Source organism: Podarcis gaigeae (assembly GCF_964106915.1).
Source record: "Podarcis gaigeae genome assembly, chromosome: Z".
Lineage (NCBI taxonomy): Eukaryota > Metazoa > Chordata > Lepidosauria > Squamata > Lacertidae > Podarcis > Podarcis gaigeae.
In genome coordinates, this window is record NC_139691.1 from 33,925,627 (window position 1) to 33,952,656 (window position 27,030).

Here is a 27,030-nt window from a genome sequence, read left to right on the forward strand (position 1 = left end):
CGAATTAGCATCTTTGAGGCTGGATACCCTCTTTTGCAATTCATGGAGTTATTTCTCCTTTGGTTTTGCTCACACTGAGTGCTTTTAAAAAAATAGACAGAAGACAACACATGCCTCTGCCCTCTTGCAAACCTGTCGGTTCCCAAAGTTTAGCTACTTCATTTCAGCCCAGTGGAGAGGGGGAGAGGGATTATTTTATTTCTTCTGCTGCCTTTTTCATGTTCTGCCTTGGAGACTAGAAACTCAATTTGGTTGGGAAATGCATGTTTTAATGTGGTGTGTGTGTGTGTATGTGAATTTGAATGAGCTTGCTACATGTTTCGCTGTGTCTAAATTTTCTCCTAGAAGTAGATAGAGTTGCAAACTAAGTTACTAAGCCTGAGGTTTGTGGCATGGGGACTTATGAAACTACAGGGCTACAAACTGTTAGGAAAAAAATAAAAATCTGATACTGGGAACGGTAGCTCACTGAGGTGAATAGGGGTCTCTAAACTACACCCAGCAGCCATTACAAACCGCAGTTTCCAGTAGTCTGTGCAGAAAGCCACGACTGTTCAAAGAGGTATAACAATGCTTCATATAGTTCAGGTGCCATTGTGGAGATCATGTGTTGTTGTTTTTTAAAGCAAAAACTAAGCACTCATTGGGACGCAGGTGGCGCTGTGGGTTAAAGCCTCAGCGCCTAAGACTTGCCGATCGAAAGGTCGGCGGTTCGAATCCCTGCGGCGGGGTGCGCTCCCGCTGCTCGGTCCCAGCGCCTGCCAACCTAGCAGTTCGAAAGCACCTCCGGGTGCAAGTAGATAAATAGGGACCGCTTACCAGCGGGAAGGTAAACGGCGTTTCCGTGTGCGGCTCTGGCTCGCCAGAGCAGCGATGTCACGCTGGCCACGTGACCCGGAAGTGTCTCCGGACAGCGCTGGCCCCTGGCCTCTTGAGTGAGATGGGCGCACAACCCCAGAGTCTGTCAAGACTGGCCCGTACGGGCAGGGGTACCTTTACCTTTACCTTTTTAAGCACTCATTGGAGGGTGATGATGGTGAGGAAAGAGAGAGAGATTAAAATTATGACTGTAGAAACATACTGTAATCCATTTGGTTTAAGGGCGCACTAGTAAACAGGCTTGTAATCGCCTTTGTTTGCACATCAAGGTTTATTAAATATCACAGGCATTTGAAAGACTTTCTCTAATTTGCTTACCTCCCCCGCCCCAGCGCCCAACCCCACACCTTGTCACATGAAATAATATAATGTTGGAATGTGTCTTTCACTGGAGTTAATGAATCCAAGGTCACAGGAGTTAGATAGAGATTGCAGCTATAATTGTGTCTCTGTGCAACTGCAGGAAATGGCATCCCAGATGGGAGTGTGCTGCTGATTTCCCCTCTGCTTAAAGGCCACCTGGAAAGGAAAATGAAGGTTGAGCATGTGGCCTTTCTGGCTGAGACCTGGAAGGTGTTTTCAGTTTTAATATATGGTTTTTTTCTGCTTTTTGATTTTTTTTATTAAAAAAAAAAGAAAATAATAAAAAAAATTGCCTTGATGCTCACCCTTTGTGCTTTTTTCTGCTACCTCTCTTGGCAACTGGAAAAATACGAATCCGTCTTTGAAAGTGCAGGTATTGAGTGAAAAGCAGCTAATTAACAGAAAGGCAAGGCGGGTTTTGTTTAAAATCTCATGTTTTCTTTTATGTTCTTGTTTTCGCCAACAACTACATAGCACCACCATCATCTAAACAGTGATTATTTGAGGGGGCAAGCTACACATTTCACATAGATTTGTGTATCAAAGCTCCATCTTTCCTTTTTAAATGGGGATAAACACAAATCGGGAACCCTTTGGAGCAGGGAGGAAGTACAGAGTGTATTTTGTGATTTTGAGGGGGAGTGGATAAAGCAGATACCATAAAGGGTTAAGCACCCTCTTCCTTCAAAATTAAAGCTACACATTGATGTAGGCATGTATAACATGTAATTTGGCATCATGTCTCCAGGTTCTTTAAGATCTCTTTATGTCCCATGTGTAGAATTGATTTGGGGCCTGCAAAGAAATAAAAAAACACCCAGTTATTCTGTGTGCTATTAAGAGAAAGGGGGTTTACATCTTAGCAGAGGACAAGAATAATGAATAAGCCTTGGAGTTTGGTGAGGTTCTTTGCCAAAGAACATTTAATCCTTGAAAAATGCAATTTCCTGCCACACAGGCAGCATCTCCCATTTTTAGATGAGACTGAAATACTCCAGAATTTGAACATTTAAGTGCCTGTGAGACTGAGAACCAGTTCTCAAATATTTATTTTTTTTCAAAGCATTTTTTCAATTTTGCAAAGGAACCAGAAGAGTTGTTATTACGGGTGTATGGTTCAGCAATAAAACTGCTAGCACCTTTGCAAAGCTAAGCGGGACCCAGGATGGTTTCAAATTGGATGGGGGACCATATGGGGCCCTTCCTGCATTTCAGGGGCTGGACTAGATGATCCACATGGTCCCTTCCACTCTACAGTTCTATGATTCTAAGTGCAAGGTGAAACTAACAAGAAATCCTAAGGCAGTTCAATTTCACCCCTGCTAAAGACTTCACTCTGCAGAAACTGAGCTTATCACTCTATCTACACTCCTGAACTTTGCCACCAAAAGCAACTCATCCTGCCCTCTTTAAATTCCATCTCTGGCTGTCCAGTTGAAAGATGAGATGCTATGAAACCATTCTGTGAATGCACCCTGTTACCCAAAAGAAAGATGTCTTGGAAAAAGAAAGAAGCTTTAAGAAATCTGTTGGCTTCCACTAGCCATACATTAAAAATACACCTAAAGCACATTTTGTCTCCCAGAGAATCCTGGGAGCTAAACTTCCTAGCAACCTTAAAAACTACAGTCCCCAGTATTCTTTTTTTTGGGGGGGGGGGGGTGTGTGTTTTAAATGCATGATGTGTACTCAGCCAGGTAATGCAGCTTGTCAGGGCATGATCTTGGGACAGATGTCTGAGACTCTGCTCAGCAGAATGAAGTGATGGAGATGGTGAATGTAGCAGGGTAGGCTTAAACACATGTTGAAGTCATTGAATTAATATATAGGTAAAGGTAAAGGTACCCCTGCCCGTACGGGCCAGTCTTGCCAGACTCTGGGGTTGGTGCGCCCATCTCACTCAAGAGGCCGGGGGCCAGCGCTGTCCGGAGACACTTCCGGGTCACGTGGCCAGCGTGACATCGCTGCTCTGGCGAGCCAGAGCCGCACACGGAAACGCCGTTTACCTTCCCGCTGGTAAGCGGTCCCTATTTATCTACTTGCACCCGGAGGTGCTTTCGAACTGCTAGGTTGGCAGGCGCTGGGACCGAACAACGGGAGCGCACCCCGCCGCAGGGATTCGAACCACCGACCTTTCGATCGGCAAGCCCTAGGCGCTGAGGCTTTTACCCACAGCGCCACCTGCGTCCCTTGAATTAATATATACTAACACTCTAAAGAAGACACCCCCCCTTAAGACCTTTAAGTCCATAATATAAAATTACCTAATAGCACTACAGAGGGGAGGCCTCTTGTGTTGATTCTTGTTCCCAAGATTGGGCCCAGTAAGTTGTTACTTCTTGAGGAAGGAACTTAACTTCTTTCCCTCTTTCATTTGCAGTTTTGAGTCCCACAAAGAGTTAAAGCCATCCATTTCATATTTAGCAGTAGGGTAGGTGTATGAATAAAAAGGAACCTTCTGCTAACACAGCAAGCGAGCAGTTCCTGATCTGAAACTGTAATCAGTCTACATAGCTAATGAGTCTGAAAACAGACTGAACCGCCAGAGTTGGCACTAGGAAGCGTGCATTATAAACTAACAGTCTCTTGTTAACCTTTTGGTGTTTCCTTCATGACACTAATTAGAGCCAAAATAAAACTACAGTATATAGATCTCTAAGCTTGAAATAGCAATGGTATTTTTTATTTTTTTACAAAAACGGACCAACTCCCTAGACCACCTTTGCATGGCACATTTACCTTTTAATTCTGATCTTGAATGTCCACGTTCCTCTTCAGCAGAGGCGCAGATGATTAATGCTGCAATGGAACTGTGCTTAAAATGGCAGAAAAAAGATACCTAACCTGAATGTAATTTATTGGCATTTCCGCTTTTGAGAAAGGCATAGAGCATGGCTTAAAAGTGTTGCATTTGCAGAGCTGTTAAAAATAACAATAATAATAATATTTCCAATTAAAATGGTTTGAATAACTTAATAACAGGGTGACTTGGATAACCCAAGCTGCACAATTTGGAATGAGAATCTGAAATCAGAAAATTGTACAAGGCTGTTGATTATGCTACTAAATAGGAAAATGTGTATTTGCCATAGCAACCTGCATCAGTCTTGCTGCTTCCCTTAAATCCAGGACACTTTTATTAAAGAAACATTATAAACACTGGACCATCTCCAGACATACCTGTATGTGTGTGAAGGAAGAGGCAGTGGGGGTGGGACACATGTTGATACTGATCAAAGAGTTGCTTAAAAGAACATTGAAGACAATGGGGGGTGTTCTTCTGCACCTCTGCATAAAATAATGAGATTCTACATAAGATGGAGTGGGGATTGATTGGCAAATATATTTGTAAATCCCTAAATGGCTTAGGACCAGTATATCCTGGGAATTGCTTCCTTCTATACCATCCTGTCTGCTCCGTAAGATCAAAAGAGTTCCTTATTTGTGTTTTCTACAAGTGAAGTGTTATTGTGCAAGAGCATAAGCAAGTTGCTGGTAATTTACTTGCACAATCTGATGCCAATTTGTTTCTGCTAGTGCGACTGTTGCACAACAGTGAATCTCACCAGTCCACCAGCTCAACAGCTAGGAGACAGACAACCCTGGGAGCGTGCATACCACTACTGCATAAAAACATCAAAGCCATTTTCAACCACCACACATGTATACAGTACAATTTAAAAAAACACACACATGAAAATTTGAAATCGGAGATCATCAACCAGCTATTACAGAAAGATGTTTTCATAATTGTCTGCATAAGCTTAGCATCAGCTTAGCAACACAGAAAAGTTTTCAGCAGATGTTTAAAGGTTGAAACAGAAGGTGCCTGCTGAACCTCTATTGGCAGATCATTCTGCAGCATCGAGACGATTAAACTAAAGGCTCAGTTTTTTGTTGTTCCCTGATGAGCCTCACCAACTCGGGACTACCGGTGACACTCTGCAGATGATCTCAGTGATCTAGCTGGGAGTTCAGGTGATCGAGCTATAAGAATTCAGGTAGCCCATCAGGCACTGTAGGTCTAAATTGTTCAGGGCTTTGTAAATTAATGCAAGGACCTTGAACATGGCTCAGTAGTAGATGGGCAGGCAGTAAGGATGTTCTAACAGTGATATTGAATGTTGGTGGTAGCAGTCTGGCTGCCTCATTCTGCACCAGCTGGCACTTCTGGATCAGGCCCAAGGGCAGCCGCGCATAGAGTACATTGCAGCAATCCAGCCTCAGGGTTATCAATGCATGGACTCCAGTGGCCAGCTGTAAACATGTTTCATTCCGTTTTTCCCCTTGCAGCAGTGGTTGCAATGATTGGCCCATAGCCACTCAGTAGCCAAACAAGACTGAATCTTGGTTTCTGCAGTTGAAGTATAACACTCTAGTTATCACAGTACACTAGCTCTTGCTATCATTGCTTCCTTTGCAAGTTCCCACTTTCAACTCTACAATTCTATAAGTATATGATTTTCCGACTCAGCAATGCCTCTCTCAGAGGGAGCACCTCCACCCACCATCCTCTTTCCAACCGTGTCCAGACAGATGTTGCTAGGAAGCCCTCTAGCAACTGATATGCTGTTTCACATTGCCTCTGAACTTGGAACCATTGTTCCTTCTTAAAGCTAACTCAGCTAGTGAATGCCAATAGCTATGCAGCCAAAACAAACCCACTGAGAAACAACAGGAATATATCATTTTGGGTGAAAGCCTGAGGTTTGACAAAATCTCTCTCTCTCTCTCTCTCTCTCTCTCTCTCTCTCTCTCTTAAAAACTGAAGGGGCATTTCCTTCTGCAAGCCCAATGAGAACGGAACATGCATGATAGTCAAGCAGTGTTGAAGGTTGGGAAAGAAAACCAGACCAGGGGAGGAGGAAAGAGAATTGAATGCCTTGCCTAGGCTGTCTGAAATCCTGAACAGGAACTTTGTTGTTAGGAAGGAACACACAATGCAACGGCTTGTTGCAGTCCCTACATGTGATGGCTAACAGCCATTAACACACCTCCCCTCCATAACTTGTCCAATCCCCCTTTAAAACCATATATTTTTAGCTTTATGCATCTTATGCTGTGAACATCTGGTTATAGAAGAAACAAAGGTCAACATAGCTTTTGCCTATGGTTTTCTGCCACTGCAGTCTTTGCTGTTTTGCTTGTACCATTGTAGAGCCGCATAGTTTTTTGGTTTTTTTTTTAAAAAGATATGTTTTTATTGTTGATTTAAATTAAAATTTATGAAAGCCCCCTCAGATAGTGGGAGCAATGGAATGAAAAATGTTTTTAGTAAATAATAGTGTACTTTTTGGGGCTCTTAGTCCAACAGATGCACAACTTGAAATGCAGCCTTCACTAGCCTGGTGCCTTCCAGATGCTTTGGACTATAAAGCCCATCAGCCCCTGCTTGCTTAGTGCTGATGGGAATTGTAATTCAGAACATCTGGAAGACACCAGTTTGATGAAGGCTGTATAGCTGAATGTATAATTGAATATGTGCAGCTTGGTTTCAAAGCTATTTTTGAGTTCAAATATTTCTCCTAGAATAGACACATATGTTCTGGGCCAGAAATTGAACCTCCAAAACCTGTGTTTGCCTCATAATGCCAGTGTAGAGGATCAGGGGTGAAGTCATTGAGGTTATGATGTCAGGGTCCTTTACCCTTTACTTTTTGAGGAGCAGGGTTCCAGCAGGTTCCCTAGTCCTACAAACCCAGATCCCCCAAAAGTGGTGATTTGCACTGGCTTGTGTCTTGTCTTTCACAAACTTCTGGTGTTAATTGCCCTCTAAGTGGCTAAAGATTGAGCCTAATAGGCCATTATCTGCAGCACCAAATATTTTCCCTTCAGGTAGTTTGGCAATTTTGCACCCGAGTGTCTGTTGTTAAGGTCATTGCTTCTGCTTATTCCTTCCCTTTCCCCCCTATTCTCTGGAGAAACACTTGAAACAAGCTTCATTTGAAGGCAAATAGCTATTACTTTGGTAAGGGCCATGATATCTTGAAACTTCATTTCATTTCTGCCTCTACCCTGTAACTTAACACCCCCCATCCCCTACTTGTGGGCTGAATTATTGAAACTTTTGAAAGCTGCTTTACTTCGCAAAACAAAAACAAAACCACCATTTTGCTCTGAGTGTGTGATTTGCTTTCTGTGAGCTGTAATTTATTCACAGCAACAGCAACGAAACCTTCTGCTGTCTCTATCATTTGTCTTCTTACAGGACCTCAAAAAACCCCACACACCTCATCCTGCATTCCTTGCTCAACCAAACCACAAACAAAGATACAGAAAGCTCATTTTTATTGTACTGGCTTAGTAGGGTGTGGTTGGGGGGTGGTGTGGTATGACAACCATGAAGGCATCCTGCCTATAACCTCATTGAAATATGTGCATCAACAGGTTGAAAAGGCTTAAGCAGACCTTTCTGTCCACCTCTTCTCCCCTTGAAATGACCCCTTCTGCCCATGCGTTCAGCAAACCCATGTGCATCAGGATGATGTAATTCTTCCTTGATGGAAAGGACCAAGTTTGAATCCTGTTCTCACTGGCTAGCTGCCTCTAAGTTCATTGAAATATGTGCATTGGTGATGGCTGGAGAACTGTTTAATTATCTGTTTCTGCTTTGCTTGCTTCTGACCTTTGTGAAAATAAAGGAAATGAATGATGCAGCCCAGCACTAATAGAATGGAAGGGTTGCTCGTTCACCTCTCTGCTCCCACCAATTAGTCATTTAAATGCAGAACTAGCAGCCACGGCTCCCGAAGTTCCTAACGGGAAAGTGATGGCTTTCACAGTTCACATTAGCTGCCATTGGGTCAGCAAGTCACAACACTAAATGAAGCCACATCGGGGACATTTCTGGTTTAGAAGGAAAGTGTTTGTGAGGGGCGGGAGAGAGATTTACTACATTTGTATACCACTTTTCTGATGATGATCGCATTTATCACCCATTCTTCAACACGTACCAGGGCAGGTTACAACAATAAAAAATTCAGTATTGAAAAAACAAATAAAGCAATTTACACCACAGGGATAGGGTGGGTCCTGAAAACACACATTTCAGAAGATGCCAGGTCAAAGAGCTGCATTCAAGCTGGCTCAACTTTTTTTTTTTTAAAAAAGCTACCAATCTAATAGACATGATACAAGAGGAGAAATGGACAGCGAGTGAAGAAAACATGTCAAATTCACTTACCAGGAGATCATTCTGGGAGGGGAAGAGAGGAGATCAAGCATAGTTGTTCCCAGCCAGGCCCATGGAGGAGCTGTTGCTGTTTCACATCTCCCTCAGATGTAGCCAAGTGGAAAGACCAGGCTAATGGTCTTGCTGTCTCACCTCATTCTCTGAAATGAGCACACTCCTTTCCCCCAAACTGACACCAAGCCACATGCTTAACCCAGAAGCTCCTGCTACTCGTGTCAGTTGAATTTTGCTTGCTGTGCTGCTCAGTCTTGCCACCCTTCTAATCTTGCCATTAGCATGTGTAGCCATGTTGGAAATGGAGCTTGCATCAAACTCATTTTATGTACAAGGGAAATGAAAGCAATCTTGGAGCTCATGCTTCTGATGCTAAAGGTTGTTTATTCCCCTTGAAGTAAATGAATTATTCTCACTCCCTTGAAGGAAATGAATTATTCTTCATCAGCCCCATGGAAATTGCACCTATTGGTTCCCCATCAGCATATCACTGGACTGCGTTGCAGCCGAAAGCTGTACTTAGTCCTTCCCTGGGATCCAGGAGAAATGTTGTATCACCATCCATCTTCCACCTGAGCCCTCTTCGTCTTAGGGAATGTATTCATTCATGTAAGTTTTTCCAAAACTCGCAGCACCTGGGGACCTTCTGTTAGTTAGAAACATGCAATTATCATGAACAGTTTTCACCATCCAAGGTCGTAAAAAACAACCTCCGCTTCTTGCATCTTAAACATTTCACATTGGCTATTCAGAAGACCAGGATTGTCTAATAACCCCCCAAAAGTTGCTAACTTGCTTTTTTAAAACTAGCCTGCTAGGTGCTGGCAGAGAATGGGTGGGGGGCCTTCTGCATTTCTGTGCTGGGTAGAAGAGGGGACTGCCCTTCTCTGGCAACTCAGTTGTTGTCTATGCTGAGTGCAGAAGAGGAGAGAATAGTCCCTCCCCTGCCAGCCTACTCAGTCACTTGCATGGGATTCTAAGCACTCTTCTGCATGTAGTTCTTTGTTGCCTGTGGCTGCCAGGCTAGTGCTTAAATGCAAGGGTAGTAGACTCCTTCTCCTGCAGTGTTGGAAAATGTGTCCAAAGTGCTCCCTCCTTCTCTTGTGCCCCTCAGGCTACTAAACTCTGTATCTGGCAAATCATGGGGAGAAAAAACACTTGGGGTGCATGTACACCATACATTTAAAGCACATTCAACATATTTCTAAAACCCTTGACATACCCCAAAGAAACCTGGGAACTGCAGTTTCCCCCTCATAGAGCTACGATTCCCAGCACTCTTAAACTACAATTCCCAGGATTCTTTTTGGGGAAGCCATGTGCTTTAAATGTGCATTGGATGTGCTTTAAATGTATGGTGTGAATATGCCCCCGTTCTGTTGAAAATGCCCACTGCTACTGTCTCCAGCCCAGGGAAGGAGATTGCTGCAGAAGCCTTTAGTGTTTAGGTGAGCACAGTTTAGTTTTTACATGGTCCTGCTTTCCATGGGAGCCCATTCCACAGCTTTTCTGGAACGTATGAAATAATTGCATGCAAGTTTCTACTGTTTTCAGTTCAGCAGATCTCCTTTTCTTCCTTGAGGCTCATTTACAGTATTGGCTTTCCATATCTGTTGTGGCAGCAGGTGAGGAATATCTGGGGCCTGCAGATGGGTGCAGTGCATCTTCTTTTCAAGAGATGCACATCTGTTGATTCAGAATAAGAATGTAATAGAGTAATGTTGGATCGGACCAAAATTTTATCTAGAATGGGATCCTCAATATGGCACCTCAGAAACCATCTTTGGTGCCCATCAAGGTCCCTGCCCCTCCTAATATTTTTTAAATGAGCTGGTTTTGTTGTCGTAGTTGCTGGGGGGCAGGGTATCAGGTTTATAAGGAGTTGCCTGCTTTATATGTCTGTGTTTTATTTGTTTTGGGGTGTGTGTAGTTGGTTGTTTTGGGAGAAGGAGTGGCTCCTGAGAATCTTAGGTTCTGAGCATTGCCTGTTGCTTTTCTGTGAAATGGGTATTTTGTGGTGCTTATGACAGTTTCTTAATTTTTCTTAGAGTTTCTTAGATGTGTCCCTGGGGTCCAGAAATGTTGGGGACCCCCTGATCTTAGACCATTGCAGTGTGTCTTGCTGTTGCAAAACATACACGTTTCTCCCCCCCCCCCATTTAATATTTTGTAGATTTTGTTAAAACAAAGTGCGAACATAAAGAATAAAAAATGTAAGCCATAAAGTGTCACTGCTTGGAAGGATAAAAGAATTTCAAAGGGCTCCAAAGGGATAGTAAAGTATTGACTCGTACAAAGATCCCCTTTACAAATAATAAAGATTTGTAAAAATAAAAAGTATTTTCCACCTGTGAGTTCCATCACCATTGAGAATAAAAGTTCTCTAAAGCCTTAGATGAGCCAGATGTTTGCATATACTGGTTACTCTGAGTAGCCATGTGCTTCAGTATTTGCATATAAGTAGTAAAACCATGCCACAAAAAACACTAAAAAACCCACCGTCATTTGAGCTCTGCCCTTTACATACTTTTAGTTTATGAGATATATTTAAAAATATCTTTTGGGTATTTTGTGGTGCCTTGGGGACCATGACAGTTTCCTGGATGCACAGTGTTGGAGAAAAGCAAACACATTTTCTTCTCTTGAATTTGTAGTTAATGCCTGTGTTACTTTAAACTCCAAGAGGGCACTAGTGATCCAGCTACTCCCTGCTTGTAGTCTCTGTCTCTAAATTAATTCCACCTCTAAAAAGCTGGGCCATTTTGGTTTATTTTTCTTTCCTAATGTTGAGCCAAGATGTCAGTCATTTTCTCTCTCTCCTTTCCACTCATTCTATAAATAGTTTCTGCATTAATAAAGCCTTTGAACTCCAGAAACTGTAAACGATTGCTTCAATCTAATTCACCCAAGCTGCAAGGACTCCTAATACAACGTCCTCAGCAATATTCCTTTTCCTCAGGAGTAAGTTATAAATGCATGTGAGAGCCATCTGAGATTATTAATATGAAGGCTTTTGCATAGCACTGATACACTAGGGTGTGGAACTGTTTCTCTATGAATGATGAGTGCTGGGATTGGCAGCATGTCTCAGTATCCTTGCCTGAAATTGTTCATAAACGTCCCTAGATTAAATATTGTGACTCAAATGTGCTTTTCCTCTCTGAGCTCATAAGGGAAGTCTCTTTGTGAAGCACACATTCCAAAAACATTTAGTAATATCACTAGGAATTAGCTTTTTCCTACATCACCCCTTTGCAATGGATGAGGGCTTGTAAACACCACATAAAATAAAACGATCGGTCCCTCTCATTTTTCCAGCCTTTCCCTTTTGCCCTTCCCCTCATGGCAGCATGGAAACCAGCCTTGCCTGTGTGCCTTGCAGCTCCCCCTACCCTTGGCAAGCAATCAGGATAACCATTGACAAAAGCTTTTTCCACTGGGAGAACCCCTCTTCTCTTTTGTAGCTTCATGGGCATCATTCAGCTGGTGCTTTGTCAACTTCTGACTGTTCTAATTGCTTAATTATCTGTGCTGATGGAGTCGTCAAGCTTGTTAAAACTTTGCCCCTTGGAATATTGTGGGGGATATACAGTTCTGTCTCTGGGAAACTGGTGCTGCTATAACGGCTTCAACAGCAATAGATTGAGAGGGTGGCTTCCATCTATATGTAGCTTCTTGTTTCTTCATTTTGGGTGTGCATCTGCATTCTCAGACCTCACAACATTGAATTGTTGACCTCCTTATTTTATTCATAGGAAGCTGTCTTATATTGAGTTGGATCATTAGGCCATCTAGTTTATTATTGCCAGCAGCTGCTCTCTGGGGTTTCAGGCAGGGGACATTCCCAGCCCCACCTGAAGATACCTGGCATAGAACCTCGGATCTTGTGCATGCCAAGCAGATGCTCTGCCACTGAGCTGTTTACCCCTGCAGCCTTCATTGCAGTTTTTGTAAGATAATATTCTTAGTTACCTGGCTTTCTTTTAATCATCTTCTCTTGCATTGCTATTACTTCTTTCTCCTGCGTTTTGCTCCCTTTCCCCAGTATGCATCCTTTTGAAAGCCACGTCTTCCCCAACTCTTTTGCACCACTACAGCCCTGCTTATTTCCTTTACCAGATGACGCGCAAAATATCAGTGCATTACCATCCTGATTCCAGCTTGCCATCGTCTTCTGCCTTCTTCCCCTTGTGCCTCATCCAATTTAATTAATTATACTTAGCATTAGATGCAGCTTGTCAAAGTTTGAGCACCCCCTCCCCAGCCCCCTTCTGAAGTTTAATGTTTTTTTAATTCTATTGCCTGCTGCATGGCTAAGTGTTTTCTAAATGACTAGACTGCATAGTGACAAGAGGTGGGGGTTGCATCTGTGCACCAGACATGGAGGAGGCGTCAGGAAGACTCCCCATGGAGATGGTTCGGCAGGGTTTCTATAGGGCTACATTTGCCCTTTCAGAAGAGGAAAGTTACTCTCAAAGTTCAAATGGAGACTCTGGTTGGTGTCTGTATACGGAGGAACTAGAATCAAACTTTAAATATTCACCAGCTCCAACCAGGCTCCTTTCTGGGACTGAATTCCTGCTGTTCCCAGAATGTGAGAGTTTCATCACTCCCTAGTATTAAAAACCCTGTTGATTCCTTGTGGGGAGGTCAGGGAGGCTTATTGCAAACTCAGATAGAACAGCCCTCTGCCCTACACTGCATTCCATTTAAATGAGTATATCTTAGAAGTTCCAAAGTTGCTTCTATTATGGAAGCTCTCTTTTCTAGAGTCCAGACTGAGGCTGAGTGAGTAGTTTAAGCACTTTGGGGTGTGGAGTCAAGATCACATAAGAAAGTTCCCTGATGGATAGCTCCACTATAGAAGAACATGAGACTCTTAATCTCTGGGTTGTGGGTTCAAACCCCATGTTGGGTGAAAAATTCCTGCATTGCAGGGATCAGGGGTCAGCAAGGTTTACCTTGCCTGGACCAGTTCACTCCAGCAGAGATCCCTTCGTGGGCCACATTGCACGCGCACCCGCGATTTCCAGCATCTGCGCATGCGCAGATGCGATTTCCGGCGCTGCAGAAGCGAGACCCCGTGCCAGGCTGCGCTGCTTTAGTGCAGCGCAGGGAGACTCACCAAGCGGGTGGCTTGGTTTGGGGGTGGCTTGTGGGCCGGTTAAACAACCCCCGTGGGCCACTTGTGGCCCATGGGCCTTACGTTGCCTACCCCTGGACTAGATGCTCCTGGTGGTCCTTTCCAATTCAATGATTCTATGAATTATCTGACCAGTTACAGACCACTAACCAGAACTTCATATGCTCTGTAATAAGTTGTTCTTTAAAAGCAATCTGATTTTTGCACTAAGGAAAGCTGGGTTCTGCATTTTCTCTCTGACTCTGGGTGTCTCTCTCTCTGTGTGCATACATTGCAGCTGGTATTTAATCATTTATTTTGGATGTCTGTCTTTTTCATATTTTTTGATAGTCATAGCTAAGGTTGGGGATCTATTTCAGGACCCCTAAGCATCACGCTCATTCCATACCCATCACTGTTGGTCCTGATGGTTAAATGGAACCTCCATAGGCAGAGGTAGCGTGACTCTTGAATTCCATTTCCATTTCATATCATGCTTATATCCAGTGTTTCCTGCCTAAAGGAAGACCAAAACAGAACAGCAACCCAATTAGCACAAATTATCAGAATGCAAGTTAGTGCAACAAATCATAGCATATTTCAACATTTTAGACAAGCAAAAGCTAAATTCAGCACAAAACAGTTTAAATAATGTGCTAATCCTGTTATAGCCTTGCAAAGGTCTTCCTTCTGGCCTTATTGTCCCACCCTATGTCCTAATACTCAGCCTCCTTTGTCTCCTGGTCACTGCAGTCTCCCTTCAGGCAACTGAGAGCATTCCAACTTGCCCCCAGCTTTATTTTCAAGGATGACATCACACTCTTTGCCTGCTCATCACCCCAAAGGCACAACCTCTGGCTGCCACTGCTAGTGTTATAATGGCAGGATTTCCTCTGTACAGCATCAGCCCAGGTCTCTCCCATTCAGCAGATCAGTGAAGAGTAAAGTTCCAAAGATGCTGCTGCATTTTTAAGGCATAGGGAGCTCATTCACGCATCACCAAAAAAGTGGAAATGTACCACCAAAAAAAGTCATGCACTGATTAATATGCATAGAAACACATTTATAAACTATTACAATAAAGGCAGAAACCATTTTGTGTGTGTCCAATTGATGCCCTCCTCTGTTTGCACAACTACATTTCTTTAAAACCATAGAATTGGAAGGCAACTCAAAGGTCACTCCATCTGCTTGAAGATTTCCAATTAAGGAGAGACCACCACCTTCTGAGGCCATCTGCTCCACTGCCCAACTGATTGGCAGCTATACCAAGCCCGTTGGTTTGCAGGTGCAGTTGGAATCCAAACCATGCTATGAAGAGACAAAGTTGCTTGACTGGCACTGACAGCAAGTTGAACTACTTAGTTCAGATGGCACTGTTGGGTTTTGCTGTTGGCACCAGTATACTGATTGGCACTGAGAGTGACCCACACACACAAGGAAACAACCAGGAATTTAATTTAAGCACAAATCTTCCTTATGGGCATATGTCACTGCCCCCTTCTCTATGCCTGCAGACTGTGATTCACTCTTGTGCTTCATTCTGCATTTCACCAGTTTAGCAAATATATTGTGCTGTAAAATTATATTTCTAATAGTAGCCTGCGTTCTCAGAAGACTTCCAACATGTTTTAGGAATAGATGAACATGGGGAACCTGAGGCTGGCATCTATTTAAGGTCCTTAACTAATCCAAGGAAAACAGTAAGCATGGAAGAAGGCAAGAGAATGGTATTGAAGAATCAAGAGTGGGGTCCAGCTGGGGCTGGAGTAATCACGTCTTGTTGAAGGATCATGAGGTTGTGAAGACTTCCACTGTGGGACAGCATTGGTTGGGAGAACCTGGCAGACTGCACATTGGTTTGCAAGGAGGACAAATTAAATGTCTTGCTTCCTGGGCAGAGGGATACCCTAAAATAAGGTTGGCTACAGTCAGGTATAGGTGGAAGGGGATGCTCTGAAACAATGTGCAAATTTTCTTGAGTCACTGTAAGCACAACAGTACAAGTCTTCCGTGGGCTGAATGTGCAATTCTAGGGGGCAACAATGAATTGGGGATATTGTTTCAAGTCCATACCATAGTTGCACTTGAGTGGCAGAAGTGTTCCCTGTGGAAACTAGGGCTTATTTTTAGGAAATGCAAATGACAATTAAGTAGTGGATGGGTCAGCCAGCACCAGTTGGAAGGAAGCATTTTGTTCTTGGCAGGGCTAATGAAGACCCAATAGAGGTTTGTGCATGTATTGGCAGCTGACAAATGATTAGGCAATACTGTCTTGCATCACTCAATCCCATGAATGCAAATAATCTCTTTTCAGTTAGGGCTGTGCCAAAGTTGGTTCCTCTCTGGGTTTGGAATGCTTCTGCACCCATTGCATGGTCACCAGTTGAACAAAGCTGAAGGAAAAGGTCCAGAATATATGCAGAGTACTGGCTGCATTCCATGGTAGCATCATATACCAGAGGTGGGCAAGGCAAATCCAAATGTGGGTGGGGCCAAAGCCAAAAATAGTGATGGCCACCTTTTCTTTTTCTGCAACCCACTCTTCCCCACACACACTTTGCCCCTGCATAGGAGGGACAAACTGCTTTTGCCAGAGTTTTGAACTGAATGCTTGCAGAGGCCTTTTGCAATTAGGCCAAGGGTTGAAGGTTGCGATAGAATTCATCGTTCATACAACAGCCAGTGCTGGATTTACATATAAGCTAAACAAGTTATAGCTTAGGGCCCCACTCTCTTGGGCCCCCCCAAAAATATAAAGAAAAAAAAACCCTAGTTGTACATTTCCAAAATATAAGATAAAAAAACAAATAAAATAAAACCTACATACAGCAACAGTGTTTTGTGTTGTGTAGGCTCCTATGATGTAAGTAATGGGGCCCGCCTACTAGCCTGCTCCCTAAAATATCACTGGGTTTTCTCATTTCTGTATATAGGGTGCCTACATTCTGCACAGACTGGTTGCATGGCATATATTCAACACAAAAAACAATGACAAATTTGTTGTTGACAAAGGACATCTGGACATATAAAGGGCCCCCTTACCTTCAGTACCTTCAGTAGCTTAGGGCCTCATCAAACCTAAATCCGGCCCTGACAACAGCCCATTGAATATTTGAAGATGGCTGTCATCATTTCACCTCTTAATCATCTCTTCTTCAGGCTTAGTCTCCCCTCAAAAACCTACAGCCAGTGAGAGTAGATGGGCAGATAACCTAAAAAAACCTCCCTGGTAAATGGCAATTTCCTAAGGTCTTATGTGTCATCCTGCCCCTTACATCCTTCTCTCTTACATGCCTGGTTTTCAGAGCCCCATTAAAATGTTCCTGTCTGAGTATGGTATAATCAGGTAATTTTAGACTCTGCATTTAATGGTCTTGCGGGGGGCCTCCCTCTTTAGCAACACATTACATCTAAATCACTTCAGAATGTAGTAAGTTACCCCTGCTGGTTTTGAGGAGGCCATTCTGCTCAATATGCTGGGCTGGGCCCTAGGCTCCTGCCCCCAAAGTCCTGCCCTGATGGCACCACTGTGTATGAAGTTTCTTTACACAGTGTCAGAACTTTATGTCAATCCAGATCAGTGCTGCCTCCTTTGAGTGGCAGCAGATTGCCAAGGACTCAGACAGAGGGTATTTCTTGCCCTGCAGGCCTAAGGTCCTTTTTAACCAGAGATGCTGAGGATTGAATCTGAAACCTTCTGCACAACATAGAAGAGGCTTTGCACTGGGCTGTGTCCCCTGCCCTAAGTGATGTGTGCTACTTCAGAAGAAACTAACACTGTTCACCTTTCTTCCCATGAACATTGCTTGAAAGAGAATCCCGGACTTCCCCTCATTAATGGGAGCCACCCTCACACAGCTGAAAACTGTGCCAACTCTCTCACCCTGGCACTCTCTCTTTGTAAAGACTCCAAAATAGCTCCTTTTGATTCCCCACCCCCGCTTTTCTTTGCCCTGTGGTGGATCCATTCTGTGATAGGATTAATTAAGTCCTTGCTTACGTTCCCACTAGTGCCATAACAGCAACTGAAGTTCCTGAAACTAAAAGAAAGGAAAAGGAACACTTGGCACTTTCCCCTTTTGCCATCACTTACACTTAAGCTATTGATACTTGATTGGGATCTGTAGACTGTTGGGCTGGTGCCATGGAGCTTCTGAGCATATTCAATGGCTGGAATAGACAGAGGATTTGGCAAGCAGGAGGTCTCATTAGTCAGGCTGGCTGTATCTGACACTAGAGATTCCCATCTTGCTTGAAGAGGCACTCCCTTCCCTCTGCCTTGGCTGTCGTCCCAACAATATTTACATGAAGGACAACAGAGGGCCAGTGTTAGGTGGAGGCTGCCAGGTCCCAATAGGCAGGCTATTGAAGGGTGCCATGAATACACTTTTGACTGCCCGGTCCATCCCGAAGTTGATATTCTTGCCTTTGAGAGACGTGGGAAATGGTAGGTTTGTTTCCTCAAGCATGAAACATCACCATTATATTTACTACTGGGCTGGGTGAGTAAATAAATGGCTGGTGGTGTGTCATTACTAAGAGTTAGGAAGCAACAGCCATAGCTCAGGGGAAGAGCACATGCATTGCATGCTGAGGGTCCCAGGTTTGGACCCTGGCATCTCCAGTTTAAAAAAGCTGCTGATAAGAGGGCCATTCAAAGTCAGAGTAATACTATTCTGGGCTAAATAGACCAGTAGTTTGACTTCGAATAAGGTCACTTCCTGTGCCCTAAGAGCATGAACAGTGAGAAAATCCCTGGTCCGACTCTTGCTAAGGTGAGAAATTCACATTAGGCTATCGCAGTGGGTTAGGAGCACCTTTTATCAATTTTCAGCTGGCATGGAAACCGTGGCTGTTCCTGGACTCGGATAGCTTGACCACAGCAGGTATTGCACTTGGTCAAGAAATTGCAGCTAGAGCAGGAAACTGCAGCCCAGCTGCTAACAGGAGTGAGATGCTGTCAGCATAACCCTGCCTGCAGTTCTCACTGTTTGCCTATCTATTCTGCAATCTGCCCTATTCCAAGTAGCTTAAATGGAAGATCTTTCCCCTCGGAATTACTCAGTGAGGTTGGTTAGGCTAATTGCTCATCTCCACAAACGGATTGCCAAAAAATACACTGACCTGCACAAAGAAAAGAAAAAAGAATTGTGTGTGCTAATTAAGAAGCAATTTTTAAAAATAAATAAATAAATAAAATACTTGCTATAATTTCTATAGAATTACAGTGCACCCCCCCCAAAAAAAAGCAGGGGATACTGTGACCAGTGTCCCTGTTCTGTATCCTGCCTGGGTGTTAGCTGATGATGGGCAACTTCAAGGCCCCTCCTGTTATGGTTCTTTATCTTTAAACTGAACCTTGAGAAGCCAACTTGTCAAATGAAGGACTGCCCTCTGTTAAGGAGGACACTTGGCCGCCCCTAGGTTGGGCTGTGAGAATAATTGAGTGGCCCAGGATCACCCAGGGAGCTTTATGGCTGAGCAGGGATTTGAACCCAGGTCTTACTAGCTCCTTACTAGTCACTGCTACCTCACTACTCTCATTTACACCATCGGCTTTTAGGATGTATGTGTCTTACACTACCTTTCAAGTCAATTAAAAAGCTAGTCAGGTTCCAGCTTCTAGTTGGAGAACAACAAGGTCTTTGGAGAAAAAGTATTCTGAACAAATTTTCTGCAGGTTAATTCCAGTTCTTTCCAGTTTAAGGTGTGCCCCACTGCTGCACCTTGGAATATCTCCTCTTATTCCCCCTCTTCCCCACCCCCCACTGGCAATTTCAGTGTTTTGTATTTTTTTATATGAGCATAGTCAAGCGGTCATTTTCTGATTGACGCATAATTTTGAATAGGATGTTCTAATAATTGGATTCATTGTTGCAGCTCAGATTTGAATGCATGGCTTGTGTTGAATCGCAGGAAGACGAGGAATACTTGAATTTGTATCTGTGAGATTTGACAATAGGATAGAAAAAGTCACCTTTTGGATTAATTTGCTTTTATCTACTCTGGTCCCATTAAGCTGAAGGCTGCCAGTGTCAAAGGCATAAATGGAGACAAAAGACTTGCTTCCAATTGTGGAGAATGTGTTTTAAACAGCCTAGAAAATGTTTCCTACTCAGCAGGGTACAGTACACTCAAATGGTCGCATTAACTAGGAAATATATAACAAAGAGAGAGTATTTAGGGCAATCCCTCAGTATCCTGTGGTAATGAATTTTAAATTTCCGTAATGAAGTCAAAAGGCCTGTATTCTTCTCTCACGGAACGCAGTACAGTAACTCCCATTAGCATTAATGGGAATTGGGTATGCAAACTATAGAATCATAATGGATCGAGATGAAAAAGCCCTATCAGATTATTGAGTTCATCCCCCTTCTTAAGGCTCACCTTATTAATGCAAGCGGTCTTGGTGACAATGGCTTTAGTACAGAATACCCTATTAGCTACGTTGATGATTTAGCAGTCTTGCTGTGGGTATGATGCAAGGATGAAGAGCAAGCTGGTGTTGGGCCTACTGTCCACAACAAGCTTAGGAATGTGCCAGTGGGACCCACCAGATTTGTGGGTATGTAATAGACTAGACTAGACTAGTAGTCTTCAACTTTTTCAAACCCTTTAATTCAAACATGTACTTGGGGACCCATTTCCTATTTTTTAAAAAAATCAATATATTTGAATGTTGTTTTGACCCTCCCCCCACTGATCTAAGATGCACTGTCACAGCAGCCTTAGCTCTATACAAATATATATTTTAAAAAATCAGGCCATAACCTGAAGACCAATGTCACGGTCAGTGGGAAACTGGGTATGGTCAGCAGGCCAGATTGCTTTCTCCTCCACCCACTGTGGGCCATGTTTGATAGAAGAGTAGGGCTTCCCAAATGCCTACCACCAGATGTCTGAATGACATCAGGCGACCCTGTTTTGCCCACATGGCTTGAAACCAAGCTGTGTGGGCAAAAGCACAGCCTATGGACCATCAAAAATTTGATGCTGGCACTGGCTGTTTCAGGCTCATGTTCCTAGCATTGCTGGGAACAACAATTTCTGCAACCTTCAGTTACCTCAACAATGTGTCCGAGGACCCATCTGCACTATAGATCTGAAGCAATATGGTGGCACTTTGATCAGTCATGGCTTCCCCCAAAGAATCCTGAGAATTGTAGTTAAGGGTGCTGAGTTGCTAGGAGACCTCCAACCCAACTTATGGAGCTACAATTCACAGTCCAACCCTCTTCTCAAGGAACTCTGGGAACTGTGGCTATGTGAGGTGAATAACTGTGGCTATGTGAGGTGAGTGACAACTCACAGCATCCTTAACAAAGTACAATTCCCAGGATACTTTGGGAGGGAAGCCATTACTGTTTCAAGTGGTGTGGTACTGCTTTAAATATATAGTGCATATGGACCCTAGATCTTGTCCAGCAAACAGCTCACCACATGGCAAGACTATTTCTATAATATACCACCAGACTTCAAGTGTGCATGTAAACATTGTTTGATTAAATGTTGTCCCAAGAAGAGAAACATCCATACACAGAAGAGTATTGTTTCAGGGAGAAAGCTAGACTTGAACCTTTCTGTTGTTTTCTTTATGAACTTTTCTCTGTTTTCTATATGAACTGGGTTTTTCTCTTTGTTTCAAATATGAAGGAGCATGGGATTCCCATGACAATGCAGGGGCAGCTTTAGGAGAACATAGGAAGCTGCCTTTTGCCATTGATTCACCTAACTATGTATTGTCTACATGCTGACTGCCAGTGGCTTTCCAGAATTTTACACCCTCCAGGTGTTGTGGGTCTACAGTTCCCACCAACCCTGACCATGGCCATGGCAGCTGGAGCTGATGGGAGTTGTAGCTCAACAACAACCAGATGGCCATAGGTTTCCCATCCTTGTTTTAGATGGGAGCCGCTTTCCTAGTGCTGTCACTCCTCTCCTGCCCTTCCTCATTTCTCACCAGTTCCTCCTCTTTCCTCCTCCTGCCATATACCAGGTCAGACTATTTCTCCATGCAGCTTTTTAGTGTTGACTGTCAGCAGCTCTCTGAAATCCCTGACAGAGGTCTTTCCCATGATGGGCTAATCGATCAATTTTAAAACTGGAGATGCCATGGATTGTATTTAGGACACTTAATGTACAAACCATGTGCTCGACCACTGAGCTCTGGTTTCTCTTTAGTTCCTCAGTTGCTGGGAGCAGAGGGGCCAACTCATATCTCTGACATCACAGCGGAACAGCCAATGGCTTCTGGAGGTGTCACCAACAGCAAACCCCTTACAGTATAAGATTGTATTTACTCATTGAGGAAGCCAGTTGTGCTTCCCTTGTTAGAAACGGGTACCTGAGGCTGAACAAGAATGACTTGTGCATAGCCACCCAGTGAGTTGCTGAAGTCCATAGCTGAGGACTCGTGTTCAAATTTAGCATCCTGTCTGTTGAAATAAACCTCCTTTCTTGTTATTTTTGCAGCCTGAGCAGCTGCTGTTTCCTCTTGTTTTCTATTTATCTGCCCATTATGTCATGAGGAAATTATCTCGGATGTAAATAACCAAAGGTGTCACACTTCATGTGCTACATGAGTACAGTAAACAAGAAGGAATTAAATTATTAATGGCTATATAGGCTGGGAGAAAGAAAAGGCCAGTGACAGTTTTACCTGGTGCAAATGTGCACAACTCCACTGCTTTTTACAGGGCTACAGCGATTTCTGCAGGCTGTGGATCTAACCTCTTTAGCAGGGTGATCACAGTGGAAATCCCCCCCACTCCCCCCACTCCCACCAAGCTGGATTCTCAGACCTTGGGCCTGTTTGATGGTTGCTTGATAAATTGGTGCAATTCAAATTCTCTCCCTCCTTCCCCATTAAAAGAATTTCTTTTTGAACCACTGCTTCTTTTGTCCAAATTCTGTCCATTTCTTGAAATGGTGGAACAGTTGAAATTGTGTGTCTGATTTTTTTTATTATATATATATATAGAGAGAGAGAGAGAGAGAGAGATGTCCTGAGTTGCTGTAAGATGTATTTGCCTCTTTCCCCTGCTATTAGCATCTTCTAAGCATTATCCAAAGGGAAGCCATGCCTGGATTATATTCCTGAGGTTCTCTGATTAGCAAATGGAGAAGGCTAAGAGGTGAGAAATATTATGCAGTAATTCTTTCCCATCTTGTCTCCTGACATTAAACCGTGTGGAGAGATAAGGAAGAGAGGCAGCCTCGTAATTTATGAGCAAGCAATGATCCATCCACAGAGGGTGACTTGCATTTCACTATGGATGGCTAAGCAAGTGGGTTGTTCACTAACCAAGGACAGTGGTACCTCGGGTTACAAACACCTCAGGTTACAAACACTTCAGGTTACAGACTCTGCTAACCCAGAAGTAGTACCTCATGTTAAGAAATTTACCTCAGGATGAGAACAGAAATTGCGCCGCGGCGGTGTGGTAGCAGCGGGAGGCCCCATTAACTCAAGTGGTCCCTCAGGTTAAGAACAGTTTCAGGTTAAGAACGGACCTCCGGAACGAATTAAGTTCGTAACCAGAGGTACCACTGTACACTGACTTCGTTCCATCCTGTGATTGATAAATAAATAAATACAGTAGCCAAGAACCTTCCACAGAAAGTAAAATGAAACAAAAACTTCCGACTGCTTAAAGGCATTCCTGCTTCAGTCGATTTGTTATGCAGATGTAAAATGTAGATTGGTCCGAAATGCTCATTTGCATTACATATGTCTCTCTGTCTCAATCTATTTCTCTCAACACACATAAGCAGTATCCTGTTTATTATATCAAACGAGGGATGTAGAATCATTTTATTTCTCATCTGTGCCACGTGTGTTTTTTAATTCACTAGTCCGTTCTGCCATGTTTCCACATTAATCTGCATTTTTTTGAATAAAAACACACACACATAAATATGTATTTTTTCCCCAAGATATGCATTTTTCTAAGTGTACAGGCTTTAAAAAGCTTTATATACTGCACAATCAACAAAATATATACATAAAACAATGAAAAACATTCACACAAAAATACAGATAAAATGAAACTTATACAAAATTTGTAAAAATATGAATAAATCCAGAAGTTCCCCCCCAAAAAAATATACACAATAAAATTACATGTGTGGGTAGGCTTGCCTTTTTTAAGCACCAAAAACAACATAGCAAAGGGGTTTTCTTAATAATCTATACTATTCTCAGTATGCTCGTTTCATTTCTAAATGGTTTTTCTTTGTCAAAATGCACATTTTGGAAAGACATAGTGATACCTTTTTGAGCTCTGTGTCAGAACATTCATAAATGCAAAACCTAAGGGATATCTAAGCTGCTCTCTGCACATTTAGTCGGAGCAGTGTGGATTGAGTCGTTTTGTACCCGGAATTCATGATGATCGAATTTCCCAAGCATTCTAGAATCTGCTAAGCTGTTGGTTGTCAAGTATTAGCTTCAGCTAGAAGCTCCTGGCATTGATTTATGGCTTTCTAGGACCTGGAACTTCTCAAACAATTAAAGTAAGCTGCAATTTTTACAAAATATAGTTCAAATTTGGTATGATTTGTTAGAGCAGACCAAATTGTCACATGAATGCAGCGATGCGAACAGAGCTACAGATTGTGAATTATGAACATTACTTATCGATCAAGGATGATGTATGTATCTCTCTCTCTCCTTTTGTCATTGTTTGCCAGCTTTATGTATTGTATGATTCAATGTTTAAAAAGTACAGGGAGGGAGAAAAGAAAGCAACCAAGATGCTTCCGTTTCATTTCAGTGTAGTAGCTTGATTTGTGTTCTTGTGCTCACTTACCTGGGAGTAAGTCTCATGGAATTCAGTGGGATTTATTACCTTGCTAAAAAGGCTGCTAGAGAAGGGATTCAGGCCCTGATTTAGGCAAACCACCTAAAAGTTGTGAAACACACAAAAAGAGGGGTGCGAAGGGAAGGCGGGGATCATACTTGGGCACCAATTCCTAACGTTCTTACAACAACTGCTGGGGTGCAATAGTGCTGGTGTCAGAACAATTCTCTATATCTGTGATCATTTACATTTTCCCAACTTGAGTGTAGACAATGGAAGGATGGGGTCAGAGGCTTCTTAGAAAAGAAAAAGGATAAGGTAAGACTGTGTAAACTGTCTCTAAGTTTAAATACAGTGGTACCTCTGGTTACGAACTTAATTCGTTCCGGAGGTCCATTCTTAACCTGAAACCGTTCTTAACCTGAGGTACCACTTTAGCTAATGGGGCCTCCTGTTGCCGTGTGATTTCTGTTCTCATCCTGAGGCAAAGTTCTTAACCCGAGGTACTATTTCCGGGTTAGCGGAGTCTGTAACCCGAGGTGTTTGTAACCCGAGGTACCACCGTACAGAGTTGTTGCAGAATGGTCTCTTTGCTTTCCTTTCCCCAAGGCCCCTAAACACAATAAAATTTAAAGTTGCTTTCCAGATGCTGTCTGGGAGAGATGGATAAATGTGGGTGAACACTGAATGCAATGTTTGATCCCTTCATGTTTACTATTTATTCATATTTATTATTCATAAATTCAGGCACAAATGTTAGGCCTGCACCCCAGTGACATATTTGCATTTTATTTTAAGTTTGATGGCCCCCACCCCCCCGCCCCTTGCTATCCATTTTTGCAAACAGGGATTTAATGATTTACTGTTTCCAAACCATTGCTGTGGTTCGTTCTCTCTCTTTTCCCTTCCTCGGCATTTTAGGGAAAGAGATTTCTAACATGGAAAAGTGATATTTGAATACATTCCCCTAAGGCAATCAATTTACTTTTAATTTGTCTGGAACTAAGCTTTCCTTTGTTGCAATGAGAAAGGATTGAAACTGCTGTAAAATTTATTAGCTTCCAGGAAGATTTTGAAATGAATTTTTTAACAGTCGTGCTGTTTGCTCGTACCCAGGCATGGTGTTGTACTGATTGCAGTAGCACCACGGGGGTGCCAAAAAAATGCACCAAATTTTCACTGTGGCATTGTGCTCTTGTTGGTAGGCATTCTTAATTAGGGGCAACAAAACCTAGCTAGCCATTTTCCGCTACGCTCCTTCATTGTCATTGTTTTATTTGCATGCCGAAAGTGGATCACAAACTCAGAAAAAAAAGTACCTAACCAAATACAGTAAGCCCGAAAGTTGGGCTCACTTTATCTCAACTTTATGCGGATGGTGGTAGGGAAATAAATGAATGGAGAACTGGGGAAACCCACCATTCTCCTCTCTCCATTTATTTATTTTCCCCACTTGCACCCAGCGCTTACAGGACTTCGGGAAGGAAGCAGGAGGGCTCCGCCCTTGCATGGCGATGCCTTCCTTCTCATCCTCTGGGAAGGAGGTGGGAGGGCTCTGGGAGCACCCCAGAGGCTGGTAAGCAAGGTGCTGCTTTGCTTAAGAGCATCTGGAAGGGTCTTAGGGCTTCCTCACTGGTTTTTTTTTGGGGGGGGGGTGTTTCTGCATTTCCCTGACTTTTTGTGATTTTGCACTTGCACACAGACCCCTAGATTGCTGTTCGCTTGCTAACTCTTAGTAAACAATGCACAGCCTTTTAAACAGCATGTGGGATTATCGTTTTAGTTATTATTGTATGCATTATTATTTTTTTGCATTTTAATATTGTAAACTGCCCTGTGATCTTTGGCTGAAGGGTACGCTATAGAAATGCTAATGATGATGATGATGATGCAATATTTCAAGACAATTTGCAAGCAGTTATGAAATATCAGCCAATTTGAATAGTCGTGCAAATATTAATAGGCCAGACATTTTATGTTGCTAAATATACTCTAAGATGAAACAAGCTGCTAATAATTCATATTAAGAAAGGGACAGGAAACATATGTCCATGCAGATTAACTTTTCTCAGCCCTAGCAACACGTAAAATGGTTAAGGATGGTGAGAGCTACAGTCTCCAGCAATCTCTGGAGGGGCCACAAGTTCCCCATCCCTGTAATGAGTCCTGACAATACAAATGAAGACAGTAATATTAATCCAAATAGCTGCAGAACCAATACATCTTATTCAAATCTATATATTGATCCATATATATAGACCCATATATCAACCCAAAACTATATATTAACACCGCTTAAGTCTGAGCCCTGTCCTGTCCCCCCCATCCCCAGACAATAGACACCTGAAACATCAGGAGCAGCCTTTATAACTGGAGCCAGCAAGAATCTTGCTCTATAATTTTATCCAGTATTCCAGTGCCTTGAGAATCTATTTCTTTTTAAGTGGTAGACTCTACATGCCTTATATGTAGAGAGCCCAAGATTCAATCCCTGGTATCTCCAGTTACAAGGAACATGAATCAGGCAATAAACATTTTTCTTGGACATGGAGAGCCGCAGTCACTCAGAGACTCATTTCACACATAACACTATGGCAAACCATGGCTTTCTGTGAATGTGTGCAGGCTCCTGGGAAGAAGATAATTTCTGCTTTGGACCTATGCTGCTGCTGTGT

At 42.9% G+C, this 27,030-nt stretch overlaps 1 protein-coding gene and 2 long non-coding RNA genes across 5 annotated transcripts in view; 1 reads left to right on the forward strand and 2 right to left on the reverse strand.

The window, feature by feature from the left end:
- PCDH19 (protocadherin 19) overlaps positions 1 to 27,030 on the forward strand; it is a 133,990-nt gene that overhangs the window by 92,503 nt on the left and 14,457 nt on the right. The window lies entirely within an intron of this gene.
- Positions 1,235 to 8,555, reverse strand: LOC310837067. Of its 2 annotated transcripts, XR_014560400.1 has the most exons (4): positions 8,426 to 8,555; positions 4,423 to 4,530; positions 1,548 to 1,633; positions 1,235 to 1,398 (listed from the first exon to the last, which is right to left on the reverse strand). It is a non-coding gene; the product is annotated as an uncharacterized lncRNA (long non-coding RNA). The 2 variants fall into 2 exon arrangements; XR_014560401.1 differs by lacking the exons at positions 1,235 to 1,398; positions 1,548 to 1,633 and adding an exon at positions 4,091 to 4,161.
- On the reverse strand, positions 10,034 to 21,711 carry LOC310837070. The gene is made up of 3 exons (XR_014560404.1): positions 21,514 to 21,711; positions 17,647 to 18,677; positions 10,034 to 10,114 (listed from the first exon to the last, which is right to left on the reverse strand). It is a non-coding gene; the product is annotated as an uncharacterized lncRNA (long non-coding RNA).